A 12,175-nucleotide genomic window follows, 5' to 3' on the forward strand; every position below is an offset into this window, starting at 1 on the left:
ATTTCTCATTACCTTTTCTCTTTCTTTTTGAAGAGTTTAGTAGTTGATCTAGAACTAATAATATCTCTTGTGTAGTCCCTTTGGCTTTTCACAGGGCCTCCTTAGGTGCCACGTCCTTTCAACCTTCCAATACCTCTGATCTTTAGCTACAAACCTGGCTTCCATCTCCAGGACTCCACCACAATGGCTCTGTTAAGCTCACTGATGATCCTCATAATGTGCTGCAATCTTTCTTATTTTTTTTTTTCTTTTTTTTTTTTTTTAGTTTTTTTGGTTTTTCTCCGGTACCAGGAACCGAACTCACGACCTTGCGCTTGCCAGGCAAGCGCTTTTGCCGCTGAGCTAAATCCCCAGCCCCTTATTTTTTTTTTTCTTCTGTACTGGGAATAGAATGCAGGACCTTGTGCTTGACAGGCAGGTGCTATGGGCAATCTTTTTTATTTGACCTTTCAGGAAATAAAGGATCAGTCCTGCTAGCTGCTACATGGCTAAGATACCTGACTTGGCTCCCAGCATAGTGCAGATGCGTGGCTATCCTTTGTGGCTACCCTCATCTTCTCAACTTCCTTTGCTTGCATAGCAACTTCTTTTGAAGCTCTAACTGCTGGGACTCCTGTACTTTACCTTTCCTCTATTCTCTTCATGCTATTTCCCTCCTGTCCATGGTGTCAGATATTTTCCGTATGCTAACAAACACAGATATCTCTATATGTGACCATCTCTGGTGCTCTTGGGACTTACTGTAGACCCAGGCACTCCTCTGTTCACTTAGTATCTCCCTGAGACTTGCAGAAGGCCAAACCTGAGGGGTACAAATCTGAATGCTTGATATCCCCCGGATTTGTTCCTCCTATGTTTCCTATTTGATGAAATGGCCTCACTGTTTACCCACAAGCTAGAAACTTGGCATTCATCTGGATTCCTGTTTTTTCTCATTTCTCTCTCATTGAATCCATCACAAAATCCCAAATCCATTACCTCGAAAATACATCTAAATTTGTCCTCATCTCTCCAACTCACTGCTGTCCCGAGTCCCAGGCACACTTGCTTCTTCCTGGATACACGTGGCCTCCTACCTGACCCCAGTGCTCTGCCCTACCCCAAATTCCTTCTCTTCAAACATTTAAATCTAATCATAGAACCAGGCTGATAAGGGAATGGATAAACAAATAACCTCCAACTGATCTTACAATTAAGTCCAAGTCCTTTACCAGGACCAAGTGGGCTTTTGATCACCCCTTCTATTTCTGCTCCTCACCTACCACAGTGGCCCTCCAGGACCTCTCCAGCAAGTCATGTCCCTTCATGCACTTTCTGCATTTGGGTCCTCCTGCATGTTCCTTCTCTCATATATGGTCACACCACCCCCTCTGGAGCGAGCGCCTTCTCAGCCTTAGTGGATCCCAGTTTAGGTTTTATTCCCATAGAGAGGCTTTTCCTGGTCAATTGAGGGTCCATGGTAGGTTCCTCCCTTTATCCTCTATGACTGAGACACTGTTGTTTTCCTTCATAGCAGCTATTACTAATTTGTTTACTTGTTTGCTAACTGTCTTCATATCACAGTTCAGCTCCGGGTGGGTAGAAGTAAATTTAGTTCTTCAGAGTTGAATTTGGTTAATGAATGGGAGGAAGGAAGGACAGAGGAATAGTAGGGATCACCAAAATTGGGATGGGAAATGTAATTGAAAAAAACTTAGTTTTTCTTGAGAATAAAATTTGTTTCAATATTTTCTGCATACTTGAGTTTTATTTCTATATATACCACTTAAAGTTGTAACATTTTTCCTTAAATGCTATTAAATTCTTTGTAGATGTGGTTTTTCATGCAAAATATAAGATGAATGACTCTCTTAGAAAGTATTTTAAAGCATCTAAGGCCATATCACCTTGAATGTGCTGGATCTCATTTGATCTTGGAAGCTAAGCAGGATAGGCCGGTTAGTACTTGCATGGGAGAAGTACTTTAATAGATCCTTTGTGTGTTCTTTCCTCCGTCTTAGCCAAAAGAAATAGGTGCAAGGCTGTTAGAGAATGCAATGGATCCCTTTGTACAGACCATTAAGGTCAGTGCCAAGAAGTCTGAGGCAAAACTAAGCATAGCTCTTCAGGCACTTCTGCTATTTTATACCAGTCATTACAAATAATTCACAAAAAAGATGAACCACAAATAATAAGAGAAAATAATGCGAAGTATTTTATGTTTTTGAATTATTGCGAGAAGGAAATTCATTTTCAGCCAAAACACAATAGTACTTCACCCTTTTGACATGCAGTTGGCTGCAAGTACCAGTAACTGGCTCCAAAAAGCCTGCATATAAATTCTTAGAGCTCCCTGCTGTGGGTACTCAGGACTAAAGCCTGATAAAATGTAATCATAAGCCTTTGAGGAAGGTACTTTTTAATTTTTTGAACTGGAAAGGGGGACAATGGTTTGCATGATTCCCATAAAAAAGAGTTGGTAAAGAGGGCAAGAAATCATAGACAAAAGATTCTTTCATACACAATTATTGAATACAACTTCCATGGCAAGAGCTGTGTCAGGAGGCACAAGGATCACAAAAATGAATACAACATAAGTCTTTCCCTCCCTCAGGAGATCTGTCACTACTTAGAACATATAGACTTGGTGGATGGATGGGTAGGTGGATATAGAGACAGATATTTGGGTGGACAGATAGATACAGCATAAACAGGATGAATGATTGTATGGTCTGCTAGCAAAAAACAATGTAATAATAATTTAAAAATGAACAATTAAGGGATTGATTATGAATGTGAAGAAATGAGTATGGGTCCATTCATTTCTTTCCTGTTACCTTCTAAAATATCAATAGGATTTTCCTTTATTTCATTGTTTAAAAAATTCTCATAGCAAATAAAAGAACATAGCCTTTTCTTAGTCAAGTCTTTTGCTTGAGTGAGGTTTCAGGTTAGTTGTTTTTTATAAGTGCCCAGATTAATTCAGTAAAAAGTACATTGGCATGTACCCTGGCAACCCCTGCGGTAGGCATGAAAGGGAACAGGCAAGAGTGTCTGGCAGGGTTTCTCTCAAACCCAGCCACACTAGAGAAAACAGTTAACACACTGTCCTGCAGGGTTTACTAGGCCCTCTCCAGACCTCTGTCTCCTCACCCACAAAGTGGAAGGGCAGACAGAGCTATTATGAAGCAGCAGCTGCAGCTCTGCACTACCATGTCACATTGGCCTCAAGAAAGTAGGTGACCAAGACAGGAGCAGGCCACGGCACAGCTGCTGCCGTGCACCTCACTAAGCCTACCAAGCCCCTAGGAGACAAGCCAAGAGCTGGCTGGCTTTGCTCCATGTCGTCTGCTCCTGAGCTCCCCCAAGAAAGGGCAGGCCATATATCCTCACCAAGAGGATGGGAGAGGAACTGAGCAATGTCCTGGGTGCCATGAGGAAGGCGGCTGCCAAGAGGGACTGTGCCCTTCCCCACTCTGTGCATAATAAAACCTTCAAGGAAAACAAAGAAAATGAAAAGGGTGGGCCAGATCAGAGTTAGGAGAAAGACTTCTTTACAGGCATTCTGGTGTCGGCTTCTTACATTGCCATGTTGAGAAACGAGGTCACATCCTATCCTAGTAACAAAGATGGCTTAGTAATGCCTGCCAGGAGCACAGGAGGAGTAAGTAGTAAGCCACGTGCGCCACTTTGGAGCACACCACTAAGGCTGACACGGCATATTGTCTCTCAGGTCCCTTTGAATATACTAGGAAGGGACAGCCTAACTAAAGTCTCTCTGTCTCTGCTATCTTAAAGTTCTACCAACACCAAGTTGGAGTGTCATCTTCTCATACCACCAATACCATATTGTAACACGTTCTTTCATTCTTTTTCATCCTCCCTCCCTCCCTCTCTCTCCCTCTCTCTGTCTTCTCTCTCAGTGGTGGTCAAACCTAGGGCCTTGTGCATGCCAGGCAAGTGCTCTGCCATATAGTGTTGTTGGACCTCAGGTCCAACAACAAATTCTTATCTAGTCATGCTTCTGTTATTTTGTCCCAGTTTTTGCTTTCTGGTCTCATTTGTCCCAGCCAAGAAGTTCGGCCTTATCCACTGTGCCTGCCCTAGCAGGAGGCTGTTGAGTGCAGAGTGCTTACTTTACTCATCCCGAGCAGTGAGCAGCTCTGAGCCCCTCATACACATACTGCAAGAAAACGCTTCAGTGCTGCTGCTACTCTTCTTTGGTTCCAGCTTTGCCAAGGGAAGTGTGTGAGAAAATGTACATTTCTGGATCTTTCTCTCTCATATTCTCACAAAGTTCCTAATTTCCTTTCAAAGAACTGTAAATTCAGAAATCAGATACAACCATGACAAAAAGTAACAACAAATAAGAAGAGGCCACTAATGTGGGATTTCAGGTGGTCTGCACCCTAGTTATTTGTCACTGATGGGAAGAGCACTATCTTCCTTACCTTCTAATTTCAAGCACCTAAATTACTGTGTATCTTTGCGTTTGTGCATCTTCACTCTTGTCCTCCTGTACGGATTACTCGGCACTTGGCACCACTAAGTCAAAGGTCTCAAAATTATCAGGAATTCATCCTTCCGTCTCGTTGCAACTTGCTTCTTCAAAGTCTAGAGCGATTAGAGCTTCTTGCAGTGATTTTTCCCACATCATTCACACAGCTATATGTGTGATTAACTCTGCAGGAGCTCTCTGGATCCATTAAAGAACAAATACACACACAAACAAAAACCATTGTCACCAAAAGATTACCTTAATTATAGAGACACTTCCTGTGGCTCCTGTTAAAGTTACTATGTTGCTTTTACTTTCTGAAAGGATTGCCTGGATGCTAGTCATCTAGGACAACTTAATGTCGAATGCTCTCTGAGTCACAGACTATCAGAGTTTGAAGGAGCTGGGAGCTCTCCGTTAATAGTGACACAGAAAGACCCCAAAGACCTGTGGTCACCATGCAACAGGGCAGAGTAGGTGTTAACCTTGTCGACAGGGCCTGCCGCAGTCTGCACCCCCTTTCACAGTTTGGCTATTTCTGCACTGCTGTGTCCTCCCTGGTCTCGGGCCACTCAGGGCCTGCTGCTCCTCTCCTCCCACAGAATCTCCGACGGCCAAGTCTGGCCAAGGTCCAGCAAGGATGACATAGAAAACTGAGACAAAGAGGAAATCATTGGTTTCCTCTATTATTTTTGTAAATTGCTTTTTTCCTACCCATGACTAGGCAGTATTTTCTCACAGCTGGGGATGAACAAATTCAAAAGATGTTCTCAAATATGTAGTTTCCAGGAGAAAGGCCACTAAGTCTTGAAAATATAAAATGAGCATTTCTGAGTGATTGCACAGCTCACACAGACTCTGGGTGGAACCTCATCAGCAGTGATTCACTCTGGACAAGGGGTCCCTGTGGAGGCCTCAGTTGCTTCACATTAGGGCGCTGAGGCCTATTTTTTCTGCCAGAATAAATGACCAGGATGCATTAACCGATGGAGGTCACAAGGATCCCATTCAGTGAAGAGAGGAATATTTCTTTAAGATGCCTTTGTGGTCAGAAAGACTTAATAGAACTTGAAGACCTCAGTCTCCCTCCTTCCCCTTAAGGATAAAGTGTCCTTTGGCTGTGTACGCATTAACTTTAGCAAGCAAAGCCTCAAGGTCAAAACTGTATCTTTTACGATAGCAAGAAAATGTCTCTGATGAGAAAGAAAATATAGCTTATTATAGTTCAATGACATGTGTCTGGATGCCTAAGATATCCTTTTTCAAGATAACAATTGATTAAATGATACTATACACAGTGTGTTTTAGTTTTCTTGGGCTAACAGTGTATTTCCCCCAAAAGAAGAAAGGGTCTAATGTTAATTTTTGCTCTAAAAAATGGAATAGGGTTTATTTTCAGAGGATGTCTTATTTTTTCAGGTACAAAAATCTACATTTATTCATGTACAACAATCTGCGTTTGTTCAAATACATACAGTCATGTCATCACCTTCTGGAGCATCATCATAAGTCTCCAAACCCTGAATTCTGGCCTGGATTTCTTGCAACTACATTTCTTTTAGAACCATGGGCCCCAATCTCTCACGTCCAGCAACAGAGCTCTCCCTGAGCGAGCATTTCTTGTCCATGTAGCATTTCTTGTCCACTCCTAGTGCACTGGCAAACAGCTTTCAGTGATTTTACGCCATGGCTTCTTCACCCACATCATGACCTCCTGTTGGCTGGTCGTGGAAGTCTTGACAAAAATGATGACAGTTAAGTCCACACAAAAGCTACCAAAAATTGCAGGCACCAAAATTCAGAAAACTCTTCACACATGTGCATTAAGTACGGTTGTGATACCACATGACATATTGAACTATGAAGATGCATATTAGGCATAACCATGTCCATTTCTGATCAAGTATCAAGTGTTCACAATATTCCTGCCTCTGTCTTTACTCTGGTCATTTGACAATGTCTCAAGTTCATCTCTTTACGTAGGCATTTACCTCTCATCCAAGGGTGCCTGCTTGTGTAGTTATAAATATATATATAAGCTATATATAATTATATATACTTTATATATAAAAATTACAATTTATGTTATCATTTATTTTAAGCACTAGTGTCAATATTATTTATGTATATTTTAATACTAGGATTTTATAATGCAATACATGTGTTGTGTGTTGCAAGAGATACACTGAATGCATCCATCTGGCTGACCATCTTCACTGGGGCTTATTTTCAGGGTAGGGTTTGTATTATGAGCATCCTGAAAAAAATCACGCTAGCATTTATTTCTAGTTAGGTCTTATTTTCAGGGATATATGGTATCACAATATACCATAGATTAAGAAGTTTATTTTGCACAGTTCTGGAGTCTGGGAGGTCACGAGCAAGGTTTTGGCAGATTCGGTGCCTGGAGAGGGCCACTACCTGGTTCACCAAGGCCTCATCTCATCAAATCCTCGTGTGTTAGAGGAGCGGGGAGATCTTTGGGACACTGACCCCAATCCCACGAGCTCATGGCTTTGTGAGCAAATCACATCATCAGCGTGGGGTTTAGAATTCTGGAGTATGCATGTAGGGAGTATAAACACTGAGATCACAATACAGAGTTTGAGTACAATGGATAACACACGACTTAAAACACTTCCATCTGCAGGAACTTGTCAGGTATTTTACAGCTCAGCTTTCACAAAAACAATTTTTTTTGCACTTGTAAAACAGTGTTGTAGTTGAGATCACAGACAACAAACTTCTCTAACCATACCCAAGCCAAATGGGGGACATTTTTGTTTTGTTTCAAGGTCTCAACTTCAGCTGCTGTTTCCAGGGCCTCATGTTTCAGGAGGTCTAAAATAGGCCCAGGAACAGACAGTCCAGGCAATGCTGATATGAGTGATGTGCAAAGAATAACTTTTGAGCTGTGCATGTGCACTGGTTACCTGTTACCTCCGTGCAGCTTGGAGAAGAAAGTCTGTCGTCATTCTTGGTGCGGAGAAATCAGGACAAACAAGACAATTCTCATGGAGCTAAGCCTCCTGCTTTCATTCCCTTAATAGGAAACTATTCAAAGTCATTCTTGTCCCCTGCCATATTTGTTCCCATACTACTCTCAGCTGAGGGTAAAGGAAACTTAACATGTTCAGATCCCCACTATAGGACCCATAACTTATATTACAAACCCTGTAGACTGCAAAAATTCACTGATGTTGATATTATCAACTATCTTTGTAGATAAAACCACAGAGAAGGAATGAAATTTGCCCAAAGTTACACACCTAAGCGAAAGAGCCTAAGACTGCAGCCTACACAGCTCAGGTTCAAACCTAAGACTGCAGGGTCTAAGGCCACCATCTGCCTCTTTCAGAGACAGTTCCCCAACATTTATGACAAAATATTCCTTATGCTGCAGATGCCAAAGAGAGTTCCAATCTATTGCTGTCCTTGGCTAATGTCCCCTTATCCTCTACTTTCCTACCCTTTCAACCTCCTGCTAGCTGTCATCACCTCCTCGCCTCCAGGCACCCTACCACCTTCTCCCCCCACCTTCTCCACTGTTCCCACCACTCTCCTGTGGGAGTGTGTGGTGCAGCTCTGGATTACTCTCCTGTAAATGCTCATGCCTTCATCGTGCCCTTTGTTCTTTCATCTCAGCCACCTGTTGAAATCTAACCTGGATAAATCACTTCATTCTTTGTTTGTACCTGTCCCCTAGGAAGACACAATATCAAGGAGAAAGCTATGCACGGCTCTCAAATACTCACCAGCACACTCTTACTATCTTCCTCTGCTCAGTTTCCTCTCTCTGCCCTTGAGTCTGCCTTCAAGGATTCTCTCATCTCTCCAATCTCCTCCCGCCTTATCAGCTCACCTGCCCTTAGCAGATGACCTTGTCTCCTATTTTTTGTAGCAATGGAATCCATCTGCCAGCAATCCCTTCCATCTGAGGCACAAAGCTAGATCCCCTACCTACCTGGAATTTTTACTTCCTCTGTAGGGAGGTCTTAAACTGCCCTAAATCCATTTTATCTGTGTTAATCCTTTTTCCTTGAGAGAGCTTTCTTTACTTAATTTTAGATAGAATTAGGCATATTATCCTTATACTTATCACTTTTGTGGTTATTGCCAAAAACCTGAAGGCATGGACACTATGGTCTTATTCCTAGCAGTCTATTTTATATTATCAAGTTACTTCTGATTAAACTTTAGTCCAAATTCTAGATCAATGGAACAAAGGTTCTAAATTCTTGAGATTGCCTGGAAACCTTCAGATTTCAAGCACAATAAAAAATGCATAAACATTAGTAACAAATCTTTTAAATTTCAAAGTAATATAAATTATAATTCCCTTCCCCCTTCACCAATATTATACATCTACCTAAGGTAATTCTTTTAAGTGTAAAGGCAGAGATGGCCTGAGAAAAAAACACACGTGGTTTTATTTTAATCATTTTGCCCAGAATCTCAAGAGTGGAAATTGTTGAGGTAGGCAGACTTGGGTACCAGTTCCAGCACTGCCTCCTTTCATATGGATAACTGGGTAAGTTACCATGCTCCACTGCCTCATTTATAAAATGAGTTTACTAACATTTAGCTATGAGGGGGTAAAATGAAGGAAAATATTTAGATATTTGGCATATATGAGATACACAGTATTTGATGGCTTTTGCAGCTATTCTTTTTTTAGCATGCACAGGAAAATCATTCACACAAGTCTCAGATTTACACAGATTATATCACCAAGAAATACATAGAAATATTTAAAAGGGACTCTGTCTGGAAGTTTCTTTTTCTGAGAAAGCCACAGAGATAGAATTTATCTTCCTACTTCAAATAAAAACAATGAGACAAAATATCTGAAATGTCAGTTTCAGATGCTGGACAATAGGAGGTGCATGGCAATGATGACTGACAGAAGGGTAACAGATGAAATAAAAACCATGATTGCTCCCAACGCACTGTCCAGAATATATCAGGTCCTACCACAAGGAAAAAAAAAACCAAACAGATCCTGAACTCTACATGAGCTCAGAATTTGCAAGGCCAAGATCCCTGGGAATTGTGGGGCAGAGCACAGTGAGGCAGGAGCTGACTTCAGAGGCTTCCACTTGGAGTCCTCAGCATAGTGTTGGACAGGATGGGCACATGAGGGAGGGAGCCAAGCTGGGCAAAAGCTGTGGGAAAGGAGCAGAGAGAATCATTTACAAAACTCACCAAGGGCTGGGACTAGGTCAAGTTTCCAGAAGCCAGAGAGAAGAAAACTTGCAATATATTGGGGAAAGTTCCTGGAAGCATTTTACCTTACAAGCAAGACTAAATTATCTCTAGTCTAAAGGTTGCTATGGACATGCTCACCCAAGCTTAAAAGCAAGTCTTGAGAGGGTCAAACTGTTTCCAGGAAACCTGTCTACATCATGAATCAAATCTCAAAAATTCTTAAAGGAATTTTAAAAGATCCAGCCCTGGACAGCATAAAATTCACAGCATTTGGCAGCTAATAAAAAAATTACTAGGCATGCAAAAAAAAAAAAAAAAAAAAAAGAAACAAACAAAGAAAACCAGGACCCAACACAAGGAGAGAAATCAATCAAGAGAAAGAGACTTAGAAATGTCACAGAAAATAGAATTAGTGGTTAAGTACACTAAAGCAGCTCTTATAAATATTTTCCAGATGTACAAGAAGGCAGATGAAAGCACAAGCATGATAAGGAAAGACAGTGAGGATACATTTTCCTTTTTTAAAAAAAGAGGTAGTCTGGAAAGATAATGCTCAATTATAGGAAAAATACATCACAGATGTCAGATAATGGGGTTGGTGTTTGTGGTTATCCTTTATGTCTAACAATGATTAAAGATATAAAAGCTACACTTTAGAATTGCCTAAGGACCAGGTAGAAAAGTGACTTCCAAATCTTATATATCTTTGTATAATTATTTAAATAAACAGATTAAATATTACAGAGATTCATTCAGTTATATGGTTACCAAGCATTCAGTTCTGTGTTTGATAACAGAGGAAATACAGAGATAAATTAGGTCTGTTCCTTGCCCACAGAAACAAGTAGTCTATTAAATAAATCATAGTAATGTAAATCCATAGTGTAATGTACCTATAACTCAGAACACAGTATTTAACAAATAGTAAATGATAAAACTACAGACTAATAAGAGAAAATAAAAATGACAAAGGATATAAAAGAGAAGTCACTGTACAATTTCCATATTAACAAATAAAAAGTTTCAACATTACCCCTGAACAAAAGTCTAATATACACTAATGTACATACACACATGCTTATATCAGGATCGAAACTTCCAAACTAATTTTAATGTGGGAATTTAATTATTTGGCATTTCTTCTTCTCTGCTGAATCAGAATGTCTATCGTAAGGAGAAGATATAATTTTCTAATGAGGATGAAACTATGTCCGCTCAAACTCATGGAGCTACTAAGGATATTAAAGCTTCTCCAATCTAGAGGAAACCAAGAGAATCAGGTGTGTGTACTCATGATGCATAAACACATATATTATACACTGAATGCAATATGCATGCATCTAATGTATATGTAAATACACATGCAATTATTTAAAGTACTTTCTCTAGTTATAACCCAGTTGCCAATGAGGTGACCAGCATAATTCAAAAGGTTAGTGAGTAGCACACATATCACTGCAACAGAATAAGTAAAGATTAAGCTAACCAAGATATATAAACTAGTATAAAAATTTATAAATGTTGTAGTATATACAGAAAAAAAATACACATGATAATTCAGAAGTCCACCTAAAACAAAGCAAGTAAATTCACCTTTTTAATCCTATGGAAGAGAAAATTACTATATTAAGCTTCTGACAAGGGATTTCATTTTTCTAACATCTCTAGCTAAAAAGAAATTTTTTTGTGGAGAGTTACTTGAGAACAAGCTTGCTTTAAGTGAAGTCACCTATCTTGTACAGTACATGGTACAGATAAAGCAAGCATTTTTTTTCTTTTTTAGAAACAGTTTTCCACAAATTCTCTTATCTCAAGAAATGCTCTAGACACACTGTAGAGTGAAATACACTAGAATGAAAGTTCTAAGATACAGTGCCCCCAGAACCTATGGCAATGCCCACACATAGTAGACACTCAGTTTTATAGTCCCATATGGATGCACCTAGGCCATCTACCTGTGCCAACCCTTTCTGCACCTGCAGCAGCCTTTCAGATGCACACTGCGCCTTCTCTCTTGCCACTATTCAATCCAGACTCTATAAACAACTTGGGTAAATTAAAAAGAAAAGAGAGAAAAACATGAGTCAAGTCACTTCCCTGCCTAAAATCCTTCAGTAACTTGCTTCAAATAAAATCTATCTGAGCAACTTCGTTTAAGATAACAATATGTAATATAACAACCATTGTGAATTCCTATCACACTTGTTTTGAAATCCTGTATTGTTTTTTATTTTTGTGTTGTTTTTTGTCTTCATCGTTGTTGCATTATTGTTTTTTTTCTCTTTAAAATAAAAAAAAAATAGAAAACTATATTCCTTACAGTGGAAGGCATGATTTGCCCTCAGCCAACCTTGGCAGACTCATGTTAAGTACCGACCTGCCAACCCCACCCCATCCCAAACATCACCTCTTACCCACATACATTCACCTTTCCTAAAGGAGCCAGGCTCTAATCACCTCAGGTCTTTGCAAAGGCATTTTTTGGTTTTA

The 12,175-nt window shown here is 40.1% G+C and overlaps 1 protein-coding gene across 8 annotated transcripts in view; it reads right to left on the bottom strand.

Moving 5' to 3' along the window:
• The window catches only part of Enox1 (ecto-NOX disulfide-thiol exchanger 1), a 552,470-nt gene that overhangs the window by 193,530 nt on the left and 346,765 nt on the right, over nucleotides 1-12,175 (bottom strand). The gene's annotated exons all lie outside the window — the stretch shown is intronic.

This window comes from Chinchilla lanigera, unplaced genomic scaffold (genome assembly GCF_000276665.1).
Source record: "Chinchilla lanigera isolate Chin_1 unplaced genomic scaffold, ChiLan1.0 scaffold00117, whole genome shotgun sequence".
Lineage (NCBI taxonomy): Eukaryota > Metazoa > Chordata > Mammalia > Rodentia > Chinchillidae > Chinchilla > Chinchilla lanigera.